The sequence below is a fragment of the Passer domesticus genome, chromosome 6 (assembly GCF_036417665.1).
Source record: "Passer domesticus isolate bPasDom1 chromosome 6, bPasDom1.hap1, whole genome shotgun sequence".
Taxonomy (NCBI): domain Eukaryota; kingdom Metazoa; phylum Chordata; class Aves; order Passeriformes; family Passeridae; genus Passer; species Passer domesticus.
The window spans coordinates 71,371,954-71,385,395 of record NC_087479.1 but is presented as its reverse complement, the minus strand read 5'-3'; positions in this window follow the sequence as shown (position 1 = coordinate 71,385,395).

Genomic DNA, 13,442 nt, shown 5'->3' with positions numbered 1-13,442 from the left:
AGCACCTTGGGGACAAGATATGAATGACAAAACTCTTCATGCCAGCAGAGACAAGGCAGGGGCAGAGGAAAGGGGAGAGCCAGGCCCAGGGGACAGGGCTGCCATGGTGATGGCTGTGAGGTCACTGCCCCTGCAGCAGCCTGGCTGCCCTCAGCAGACATTCTGGCCAGAAGCTTTGTGAGGGCACCCAGCACATCAGAGAACCCACACAACAGGAATTCTGTCCTTGGGGAGGGGATGGGGTTTCACTGTGTCAGGTTGCACAAAGTTCCTCATCCTGGAGCATTCCTGGGATGGAGAATCCACTTCTCTGGAAAAACATTTGCAGTTTTGTGCAATTCTCATAGTTATAAAATATTTCCTCCTTCTAAGAAATGTAAATCCGCCCTCATTCAGTTCAGAGACATTGACCCTTGTTCTGTCACTGCAAGTTTTGGGAGAAAACAACCTTGACCATTATTTTTCCATTTTCACATACTTTGGAGAGGACACAAAAATCTCCCAAAATGGGGTTTGGAGGCCTCATCACATAACAAGCAGGTAGAAGCACACGGCTCTGTGATCAATGCTGTGGAGACAGGACAGAACAGGAATAGCCTGGGAGGAATTGAAGGGTGGTGTCAGAGAGGCTGGAGCTTTTCTTCATAGAGGATATAAGCACGAGAAGGCAATAATGGCACCAAGGGCAGCTGAGGAGGCCCGAAGTGGACACCAGGAGAAAGGAATTTCCCTGCCAGGGCAGGGCTGTGGTGCAACATGTTCCCCAGAAGGAGCCTGGAGCAGCCCAAGGCTTTGTGTGGGCAGGCAGAGGCAGGCAGGAGGCAGAGCTGTCAGCAAAGGAAGGGGCCAGCCAGGTGGGGCAGCCGGGGGATGACGACAGCCTGCAGGGACAGAGGCGCAGGGCAGGGACAACGTAGGACAGCCTGGGCTGCACAGGGCACAGGGATGGGCAGCAGCTGCAAGGCCCTGACAGAGCCAACTTGGGCAGCACTTTGGCCATGGCAGATACAAAGAGCACCAAAGCCCCAGAGGGTCATTCATGTCCTGGTGCTGTGTCTGTGCTGCTGAGCTGGGCTGGGCTCCTGGCCCAGAGGCAGCTCCTGGCACGGGCAGCGCTGCAGAGAGACAGCTCTGGCCAGGAGCAGCTCCTGTGCACAGCCCAGCAGGGCTGGGGCACTGCCAGGGCAGCTCAGGGACACCAGCAGGGCACAGCCAGAGCTGACAGGGGCTCAGCACTGGCAGGGGCTGGGGGATGTCCCAGAGGGGGCTGTGTCACAGCGGCACCTCTGTGGCTGTGTCCTAGAGGCACAGAGCAGCTGTGATGCCAGAAAGGAGCTGTGTGACATCACAGAGTTTGTTGTGTGAGGTTGTCAAGAAGCTACAGCATCATAGAGGGGATTCTTTGACATAACAGAACAGCTGTGACGTCATGACATGGCTGTATGATATCATAGAGAAGGATGTGAGGTCAAATTGCGTGCTGTGACATTACAGAGTGGCAGTATGACATCACAGAGAGGGTTTTGTGACATCACTGAGGGGGTTGTGACATCTCACAGCTGTGACATCATAGAGTAGGGTGTGAAGCCATGGAGCAGACTTTGCCATCATAGAGGGTGGCTCTGTGACATCAGAGATTGGGTTGTGACATCATTAGATGGCTGTGTAATATCATAGAGCAGGCTGTGACATCACAGAACAGACTGTGACCTCACATGGTGACTTTGTGACATCTCAGAGTCTTCTGTGACATCACAGTGCAGCTGCATGACACTCCAGGTTGACATCCCTTAGTTGGTTCTGTGGCATCACAAGGGTGCTGTGTGACGTTATAGGGGGCTCAGTGACATCACAGGAGGCTGTCTGACATCACAGAGATGGCTGTATGACATCACAGATGCTCTGTGACATCACATGTCTGTGTGACATCACAGGGGCTGTGTGATGTCACTGGGGAGGTCACTCTGCCCCGGCCCCCCTCACAGTTTCCCCCAGAGCAGTCCAACCCTGCTCGTGCACAGCGGGGTCCCCTGTCCCCCCGGGTCCCCCCGCCCCCAGCGCCGCAGCCTCCCCCAGAGGATGTTCCACAAGATCGACCCCAGAGCCTGACACGGGGCAGGGGGGCCGGGGCCCTGGGGGGTGGGACAAGGGGACAGGGACCCCCCGGCAGTGTCCCTGTGTCCCCCAGGGCCAGAGCCTGGGCCAGGGCTCCTTCACCCTGTTATGAACAAGGGCTTGAGAGCACTGAAAAAATCCCCAGCAAGGGATCAGCAAAAACCAGATTTAATATTAAGGGACAGCACCACAAAGTTCCTTGGCAAGAGTCACTCTGCTCCTGACTGGACACATCAGGCAAACCAGGGAAACAATGCAACAACAAAACTAATCAACATCTAGGCAATCAAACCAGAAATGAACCATGAACTGTCCCTGTGTGTGTGTGACAGAAGGACAGTGAGGGCAAGGATAAAAGGAATAGGGCCTAAAAGCTGAACAGAGCTCAAAATTAATATTTCTTAACTTACACCTTAACATTTACTTCTACTGTAAATTTAGCAATTTAGCAAAAGAACAGCACTTAATAGTATTTAAGCTAATTTATAACCTATGATTTCGCAATATAAGAGATTAATAATGCTTAACAATATTTAACTTAGGTAAGAACTTATATTAAACATTACAACTTAGCAAAAGAACAACTCTTAGCAGCATTTAACTCAGCTTAGACCTTGTGACTTGACCTCACTTGCAGACCTGACTGACTCAGCTATCCAAGGCACTCCAACCCCTCCAAGAGCAGCATTTCTGCCACCTTTCGCCAGCACAGGCACTCCTGTGTGCACACAGACACAAAGAGTCAGTGCAAGGCACCTGTGAGAAATTCCCCTGAGGGCAGGAAATGCTCCCTGTGGATCCTTTGGCATCTCCCCAGTGGGTGAAGGGTTGAGCCTGGAGGAGTGGGGGGATCGGCGCAGGCTCCCTCGTTGTTCAGGATCCCCGAGTGCAGCAAACGGGAGAGTTCCCGGCTGGGAGAGGCCCCACTCAGAGGGAGTCACTGGCCCAGGAGAGCTCCAAGGGGCTCCTTTTGGAGCACTGTTTGTAGGGCCCCAAGAGAGGGGCTGCAGTCACAGCAATGGTTCATCCTGGCCACACTTGGCATCAACAGCTTTCTTTGGCAGTGTGCGAACAGGGATGTTGTGCCACTGAGGGAACAAAACCAGTTCCCAGGGCTGCTCCTACAGCAACCAGGAGCTGGTTGGGCAGCAGCAGTGGCTGGAGCAGACAGTGTTTGTGCTGAGCTGCAGAGGAGCTGAGCCCAGGGGCTGTTGGCCAAGGCTGAGGCCCAAGGAACATTTCTCAGCTGTCAGGGCGGCCTGAGAAGGGGAGGGGGGAATGCAGCAGCACAGGGCCCATGGAATGCATGGACCATTGTGACACTGTGGGGCCCTGTGAGACCAAGGGACCATTGTGACACTGTGGAGCTTTGTGAGACCAAGGGATCACTGTGACACTGTGGGGCCATGTGAGACCAAGGGACCATTGTGACATTGTGGGGCATCATGGAAAATTGTGGAGATAATTGTGACGTTGCAAGGCCTCATGGGGCCACAGAGAGACCATTAAGACTCTTCACAGCCTCATGGAACTAGGAGGCCATTGTGACATTGTTGGGCCCCATTGAACCAAGGTGTTATTGTGACACTGCAGGGCCCCATAAAACCAAGAGGACACAGAACGGGTCTGGCTGATTTGGCCTCTCATGGGCTGCCTCACTGCTCCAGCTGACCTTGGCATGTTGAGGGGCTGTTGTTATCTGCTGCTGAAACACTGGTGCTCCGTGCTTTCCTTCCCAGTGGAAAAGATCTCTCCTTCCTCTCCAGGCACCCATGGACAGAACTGGGGTTTCACCTCCAAATTTCCTTATATCCAGGGATTGTTCCTACAGGAATATTGCTAGGCAACTCTGGCTGGCAGTGGTTCCACAAGGGTCAGCTCTCATTTGTTCCCAAAAAGCCTGGGGAAGGCTCCATGCTTTCCTGCCTGTTGGAATGAAATATCCTGCTTCTCCAGGCACCCATGGCCAAGACTGGTTTTCCAACTCCAAAATTCCATACATACAAAGATAGCTCCCAGAAAAAATCTGCCATTACTGATAAGTTTGGCTGGCCTTGGCCTAGTGAGATTCACACCTGCCTTCCAAACATTGGGGCTCTGTGCTTTCTTTCCTATGGAAAAGAACTGTATTTGACATCCAGGTGCCCACAGCCAGAATTGGGATTTTAACCTCCAACACTGCTTTAGTGTGACCGACTGGAGGAGATTGCTGGCTGGAAACATTTCATGTGTGAGAGAGGAAGAGGCAGGTCCACCTTGCCCTGCCCTGGAACCCCAGCACTGCCCTGCCCTGTGTCTTGGTTTGAAAAGACAGGAGACTGTGAAGGAAGGCAAAAGCCTCCTGTGAAATGGAGAAGGTAAACCCCCTCCCTCCGAATTATCACAACTTCAGAATTAAAAAGGGCTCTCAGGCAAAGATATGGGAACGGGAATAACAGTTCTTTACTAGGAAGGAAAAAAAACTAAATAACAATGTAATTTAGCACAAGCAAAAAAACCCACTGGCAGAGTGAGAAAAACCTGACACCCTGAGAAGTCAGGGTGCTGATAGCAGTCCAGCCAGATGGTGGCTGCTCCTCCTGGAGCGGCGATGTGCAGAAGGGTGTAGATGCCTTCCGAAAATGCGGCGAAGGAGCAGCTGGGCCTTGGTTCCTGATTCCTCTGGGAAATCCAGCGAAGAAGGCTATCTGTGGTCTCAGAAATGCTTTTTTTATGGTGGCAGGGATGCTTGGCTCCTCCCTCTGGGTGGAGCATCTCCCAATGGGATGATGTAACTAATCTTACCAGCCACAGTGAGTAATTCAATAGCCCATTAGCAGGAGATTATCCTCCTGGCAGTGTCATTGTTCTTGAAAGACATAAGAAAAACTGCCTAACCCCCAACAGATGGCAAAAAAGAATACATGCTTATTTTACAAGCCAGGACATTATATAGCCCATTAGCAGGAGATTATCTTCCTGGCAGTGTCATTGTTCTTGAAAGAGATAAGAAAAAACTGCCTAACTCCCAACAGATGGCAAAATAGAATACATGCTTATTTTACAAGCCAGGACACCCTGCAACCCCAATCCCCCCAGAGCCTCTATCCCAGCCCAGCAGTGGCTGCCAGTCCCTGGCACAGCACAGGCAATGCTCCACAGCCACCTCTGCAGCCCCCAGCCCAGCTCCTGAGTGACCAAATGAGCTCAAGTCCCACCTGGGGGAAGGGCCCAGCAAGACCAAGGGGTATTGAAGGCTGACCACAAGGCAAGCACACATCTTGACCCCACCTCCTCTTGGAATTTCCATCTGAACACTGCTGGAACCCAGGAGTTGGGAGCTGTGTGTGTGCTCCTCTGAATCTTTTTCATCCTTCTTTCTTTCTAATTCCCTCTTCTTGAAAACTTTGATGAACATTAAATTGAACAGACTTAGAGTTTGTGAAGTTGAATGGGTCAAGGTAATGCTTTGAGAAGTGTTTTTTTGTTGACTGATGGGATATTAAATCTTTTGCCAAAGTTTCTTTGATTTTCTAAATTTCCCTGTTAAGGCAGTTTTGTTGTTTGAGCTCTTCAGGATTTGTTTTAGTATTTCTACAATACATCCAAGTCAGAATGCACAACTAATTGTAATTCCTTTAAAATGTCTCATTGAGAGTGTTGTTTGGGGGATGGGAGTCAGGGCATGTCTGTCCTGCTTGGCACAGCCCAGGCAGGGCTTTCCCAGCCACATTCCACACTCCATTGCCCAGCTGGAGCCGCTGGTGCCTCTGAGTTCTGCTGGCCCAGCCCCAGGGACGCTCTCCTTGTCTGCCCATTCCCCCGCGGTCTCTGGGCAGGGATGGCCTCAGTGGGGGCTGCTGACATCCTCAGCAACTTGGAGGCTGCTGCTGGATTTCACTGCTCCAGAGGCTTGTTCAGCCTTCAGCTCTTCAGTGCAGGAATTCAGTGTCCCAGGGCTCATTAACATTGAGAACCCCTTAACAAGCTAATCCTCTGGGGATAATTTATTTAAGTGTTAAAATACTTTGTGGTTAATTAGACAGATTTCAGAAGCCTGTTCAAACTGAATATATTCTATTTAAAACGATAGTCAGAAAGCAATTTTTAGGTCCTGTTTAGGTTTTTTTTCCCTGTGAATACATTGATATGTGCAATCTCCAATTGTCATTGAATCCAAGCACCTCCTCATGCAGTCTGAACAGATATGAAAATCAAGACCCTTCATGGCTGACAATCAATCAGACTCTGTCCTTACCCCCACCCCACCATTTCCCCCATCCAAGCCCTGGCACTCAGAGCAGCCTTGTGCAAATCTGAACTCCCTCCAGCCCAGGCTGGACCTGCAGCTTTCAGCTCCTTGGCTCCAACTCCCACCTGCTTTCCTTGGAGAAGGAGCTGCCTGAGACACAGAGGGATGTTCATTGATTGTCAGCCAACAAAGCCAAGGGAAGGCACAGCTCCATCCAATGCAAAAGTCTTTCTTCTCCCTGGCTCTGCCCTGCCCCTGATCCCCACAGCCTGTCCTGTTTAATTCATCCCTCCTTTGCCAGGGACTTTCTGGGATAAGGGAGCTGTGCTCTGGCTGTGGAGGGAGGCCCAAGTGCAGCCACTGGAGTGGGAACCACAACTCATCAGTTTGTGGCCTTTGAGGGACCAGGAACTGGTGAAAAGAAACCAGAAAGGTTTCTTTTCATGGCCAATATAAAAAATGTGAACATGATAAAATTTAATAAATTGAATAAACATGAAAACCCTTCCCTGAACTCCTTGTGACAGCAACATCTGACATGTCCACCATCCACAAGGGATTGCCATACAGGAAGGATTTTAGACAAAGACATAGGAAGAGGTGATATAAAAGATAAAAAGACAACTAGAGATGCTGACTAAGAAGGTAGTTAAAGTTTTGAAAAATTGGGCAACTCTCTGATGCTCAAAGCATGAAGCCAGTCAAAGGACACACATCAGAATGACCAGAGAGCAGCTGCATGAGGAAATCTTGGAGCAAGGGGAAGGACATAGATCCAGCTGCTCTAAATGAAGAGATGTCCTTAAACATGGCCATTTAACCAGGAGGAGGGAGTAAAGAAATATTAGACTGAATGTTGGTGGCTCAAATAGAGGGGAAGGTCAGAATTTCTTCTCCTGCCATCAGCAGAAGAATCCAGTAGATCCAGGAAATTCCTGTTCCTGGTGGGAAAATTTTGCCTTTTCTTAAAAGTACTAAAGTGACCCAGATAATAAAGGTTTGCTTGTATATTATCAAACTAACAGGTATTTGCACCTGTGCCCCTTTCCAGGCAGACATCTGTTGTGTGCCCATGAACAGGCAGTGCCACTTGTGCCCTGAGGTGCCCAGCTGGGATTGGATCTCTCAGAGAGCACCTGAGGGAGAGCAGAGCACCTTGCAAGCTGCAGGTCCCTGACAGCCCCGCAGGGCTCCTGTCCCATCAACATCTGCTCTGCTGCAGTCTGAAACAGGGCCCAGCATGGTGCTGTTATATATAAGAAGCTTGACGAGGCCAATACTCAAGCAGCAATCAATTTATTAATTAATATGGTAAAGTATGAGCAATACAGCACTGGGTACAGTGGGGGGAATTTTCCCTCCAACTGCACACTGATAGTTGGGGCTTCCAGATATTTATAGGGGTACTCAAGCTTTTTCAGCAGTTTCTGTTCCCCTTTTTTACGTCACAATTCTATACACTAGTATGATTTAGTTTTTCTCAGGATGTATCCCAGAAAGGAGTATCCCCATATGGTGGGGTCCAGCTTCCAAAAGAAGAAAGAAGTCTCCCAGCTGGTGAGGTCCAGAGTCCAGATGCAGGTTCACCTTTTAATTGCAAGAACTATAAATCTCATACCAGTCATGTCCAGCTTCCTTTGGTGGAAACTATCAATCCTTGAGTCGATGTTCATCTTCCTTTCTCCAGCTGCTTTCCAATATTTTTTTAAGGCATCGAGATAAGCATGTTTCCTTTTGATATATTCTAAAGCTATAGTTTCAAAGATCCTTACTACAAGCAATATTCTAAAATTATACTTTAAAAGGTTATTATTGCAAAACTCTTTTTAGCTAGAAGCAGAAAGTTCCTGTCAAGCAGCAACATCCTTAAAGCTTTAATTCGAATGCTCCTAAATCAACTTAAGACTTGTAAAGGTTAATTGGAAACAAGGATAGGTTCAAAGGCCTTCTTCCATGCTTTACTTCCTCAGTTATTTATTAGAATTGTCTTTATAACTGTCCCATGGTCAATTTCCATACATATCACAATCACAGATACACAGGTTGTCTGTGTGTACCTGACACAAAACACAGCTTGGTTTCCTGAGACCTCTTCCCGATTTCTTTCTCTCCCTCTCTCCTTCCCATTTCTTGTTCAGTTCAATCCATGTTCAATACAATCCTTAGGTTGCGTTCCCACGGTTTCATTCGCACCTTCACTAGGGCAGAGGCGTCTCTCCCTCATGGGATCCCAACCCACGGGCTGGGTGCCTTCCCACCGCAATCGTTCCGGGATTCTGTCAGGGACTCACTTCCCTTCTTCCCTCTGCTTTCAGCTGGGAAGGTGCTGGGGTTGGCTGTTACTTGTCTCTGCCCCAGCACGGGAAAAGGTGGTTCTAGACAGGCCACGCTTTCGAAGAAGGAGTCTGGACTCTTGCTTTTTGGTCTTCAGTTGCATTTATTGTTTCTTATCTACAAAGTTTTTCTGTCTGTCCAGCCAAGGTCAGATCAGCAAGACAGCCAAGGGCACTCTCTCCCGCCCACGGGGCAGTTGTCTCTTTTATAGTGAAAACTACGTATTAGATATTTACCTTTAATTTCCAATGCTTTTCACTCTTGTTGGCAAGTGCACCATCACTATGAACCAATCCACACATGCCAACATCATCCTGAATATGGATGCCAAGGAGAAGAAAGAAGAAGGACAGGGCACGCCCAAATCCCTCCATCTTGGGATTCCTGACCCCCATGTAAAGGATTCCAAACCCCCCTGTACAAGGTTCAAAACCCCCTGTACAGTGCTCCAAAATTTTTCCCTTCACCCTGTGATTCCTACTACTATGCTACTTAAACTTTTGTGGCCTGTAATTCTTCATATAAGGTTGGCAATTTGCTCCATGAATTAAGATCGAATTTCCAGGTGTCTTTGGCTTCCTGCCAGGGTCTCCGAGCCCCTGCCAAAGTTTTGAGACATCCAGGGCATCCAGAGAGATGTCCTGGGTTCTGACAGGAATGTGCTGGAAAATGCCCAGCAAAGCCACCTTTGCTGTGTACTCCAGGAGCCCACAGAGCTGCTGGACCTTGTCCCCTGGCCCTGCACAGCTCCTTGGGGGGCACGGCAGGAGCAGCACCCTGGGAGCCTCGGGAATGCCCCTCTGGGATCCATGCCACACAGTCCCAGGGGCTGGAATTCCAGTTCCTAGCCAGGAAAACATGTTCCTGCCCTCAAAGGCAAAGTCTTCAGAAGGGGCCAAAAGCCAAGTGGAGCAAGATCCTACAGTGACATTTCACTGCCAGCCTTCATAACTTCACCCATAGCTGTTGTAGCTCGTGCATTGGGAATTAAATCAGGGCAGGGTCTTTGGTGGGAGCTGCCCTGGGTCAAGAGAGACACTGAGAGAGAAACAGAGCAGGCAAAGAGAGGCAGGAGAGAAAGGAGGACACAAATCCAATCAGCTGAGAAGGTGGCACTTTGAAAAGCACCTTCTGTGGTTTTCTCAGAGGCAGCTCCTGGCAAGGGCAGCGCTGCAGAGAGACAGCTCTGGACAGGAGCAGCTCCTGTTCACAGCCCAGCAGGGCTGGGGCACTGCCAGGGCAGCTCAGGGACACCAGCAGGGCACAGCCAGAGCTGACAGGGGCTCAGCACTGGCAGGGGCTGGGGGATGTCCCAGAGGGGGCTGTGTGACAGTGGCACCTCTGTGGCTGTGTCATAGAGGCACAGAGCAGCTGTGATGTCAGCAAGGGGCTGTGTGACAGCACAGAGTTTGTTGTGTGAGGTCACAGATTGGGCTATGTCATCACAGAGTTTGTTGTGTGAGGTCATTGAACAGCTACAGAGTCACAGAGGGGACGGTGTGACATCACAGAGCAGGCTGTGACATTATGTCATGGCTATATGACACCATAGAGCAAGCTGTGAGGTGAGAGTGTGTGCTGTGACATTACAGAGTGGCAGTATGACATCAAAGAGAGGGGTTTGTGACATCACTGAAGGGTTGTGACAGCACAGAGCTGCCTGTGATATCATAGAGTACGATGTAAGGCCATGGTACAGCTTCTGCCATTATTGAGGATGGCTCTGTGACCTCAGAGAGTGGGTTGTGATATCACTTGCTGGCTGAGTAGCATCATAGAGCAGGCTGTGACATCACAGAACAGACTGTGATGTCACAGGGTGACTGTGGATATCACCAAATCTTCTGTGACGTCATATGGTATCACAGAGTGATATCCCAGCACTAGCCCTGTGGTATCACGAAGTGGCTTTGTGATATCACAGAGCAGGCTTCAACATCACAGAGTAGGCTCTGTGACATCATAGGCTGGATATAATAGAATGGATTCTGCCAACACAGTGTATTTGTGTGACATCACAGACCAGACTGTGACATCACAGAATGGCTGTGTGACATCCCAGGGCAGGTTGTGTAATATCACAACATTAACTGTGACATCATAATGTGGGCTGTGACATCACAAATGGTCTGTGTGCCATCACAGGGGCTTTTTGACATCACAGGAGCTGTGTGACATCACAGAGGGCTGTGTGAGGTCACTGGGGAGGTCACTCTGCCCCAGCCCCCCCTCACAGTTCCCCCAGAGCAGTCCAACGCTGCTCGTGCACAGCGGGGTCCCCTGTCCCCCCGGGTCCCCCCACCCCCGGCGCCGCAGCCTCCCCCAGAGGATGTTCCATGAGATCGACCCCAGAGCCTGACACGGGGAGGGGGGGCCGGGGCCCTGGGGGGTGGGACAGGGGCACAGGGACCCCCCAGCAGTGTCTGTGTGTCCCCCAGGGCCAGAGCCTGGGCCAGGGCTCCTTCACCCTGCTACAAACGAAAGCTTGAGAAAAAATCCCCAGCAAGGGATCAGCAAAAATCAGATTTAATATTAAGTGACAGCACCACAAAGTTCTTTGGCAAGTGACATTCTTGACTGGACACTTCAGGCACAACAAAGAAACAAAGTATCAACAAAACCAAACAAAATCCAGCCAATCAAACCAGAAATGAACCAAGAACTGTCTCTTCGTGCGTGTGTGACACAAGGACAGTGAGAGCAAGGATAAAAGGAATACAGCCTAAAAGCTGAACAGGGCTCAAACTGAACAGGACTTAACTTATACCTTAACCTTAACTGATACCTTAAACTTCACAAATTTAGCAAAAGAACAGCACTTAATAGTATTTAAGCTAAGTTAAAACCTATGACTTAGCATTTTAAAAGAGGAATAACACTTAACAATATTTAACTTAGCTTATAACTTGTATTAAACTTAGCCTAAGAACAACTCTTAGCAGCATTTAACTTAGCAAAAACTCATGACTTAACCTCAATTACAGGCCTGACTAAGTCAGCTATCCAAGGCACTCCAACCCCTCTGAGAGCAGCATTTCTGCCACATTTCCCCAGCACAGGCACTCCTGTGTGCACACAGACACAAAGAGTCAGTGCAAGGCACCTGTGAGAAATTCCCCTGAAGGCAGGAAATGCTCCCTGTGGATCCTTTGGCATCTCCCCAGTGGGTGAAGGGTTGAGCCTGGAGGAGTGGGGGGATCGGCCCAGGCTCTGTCCTTGTTCAGGGATCCCTGAGTGCAGCAAACGGGAGAGTTCCCGGCTGGGAGAGGCCCCACTCAGAGGGAGTCGCTGGCCCAGGAGAGCTCCAAGGGGCTCCTTTTGCAGCCCTGTTTGTAGGGCCCCAAGAGAGGGGCTGCAGTCACAGCAATGGTTCATCCTGGCTGCACTTGGCATCAACAGCTTTCTTTGGCACTGTGAGAACAGGGATGTTGTGCTACTGAGGGAACAAAAACAGTTCCCAGGGCTGCTCCTCCAGCAACCAGGAGCTGGTTGGGCAGCAGCAGTGGCTGGAGCAGACAGTGTTTGTGCTGAGCTGCAGAGGAGCTGAGCCCAGGGGCTGTTGGCCAAGGCCGAGGCCCAAGGAGCATTTCTCAGCTGGCAGCATAACATAAAGAATACTTGCTTATTTCAAATACAATACCTGCTTGTAAGTCTTAAAATACAAGGCACAGATCTCCATTATTAAGCTTAGAACTTCCTAATATCTCACTAGATATACTTCTCTGGAGCTTAGGGAGTTATTTTAGCCCAGCGTTAATACACAGACCATTGTTCTATTTGTGCTTATTTGTGTACTTCTTACATAATTTTCTGCTGACCTATCTTATGGCTACTGCTTAGCTCTAATCACAGTTCTGCTGTCTCTGAGGCTTGCCATTCGCAGCTTTCCCAAAACCCTCTGATTTTATGGATTCCTACACAGAGGAGCTGAGCCCAGGGGCTGTTGGCCAAGGCCGAGGCCCAAGGAGCATTTCTCAGCTGGCAGGGCGGCCTGAGAAGGGGAGGGGGGAATGCAGCAGCACAGGGCCCATGGAATGCATGGACCATTGTGACACCGTGAGGCCTTGTGACACCAAGGGACCATTGTGACACTGTGGGGACCAGTGAGACCAAGGGACCATTGTTACACCGTGGGGCTTCATGGAATCATGGAGAGCACTGTGATATTTCACTCGCCTCATGGAACAGGGGGACCATACTAAAGCTGTATGGTTCCATGGAAGGTAGGGACCATTGTGACACTGTGAGGACCCATCTACAGAGGGTCCATTGTGACACCAAGTCTCATAGAACTGTGGAGACCATTATGATGCATTGGAGGGGTCATGGAACCAAAAGACCATTGTGACACAGTTGATGAGTTCTCCTTAGAAGTTCTGGTTGTAGATGCGAGGAGAAATGAGGTTAGAAATGGTAGGTAACAGCCTGTCCCTCATGATTCTGTCTTGCCACAGACGACAAAAGCAACAGCCGTCTCTCCCCTGGCTCCTTCTGCTCTTGGACAAAAAGCCAAAAAGGAGCAAAGTGAGCAGGACAACCACATGCGTCCAGCTGTGCTCACAGCACAGCCCCATCATTCCAAGAGACTAAGTGCCTGTTGTGGGTGCTGCTGCCTTTAGTGCAAGGCAGAGGTGCAAGTTTCTGAGCAGCCAGCACTTGCTGTTGCTGGCCGAGGATGCCGAGTGCTGGAGTCCTGCAGGATGTAGCCATTTCCTGCAGGCACTGACAGCTCAAAATTGGCCTTTAACCTGTCATGCTGAGG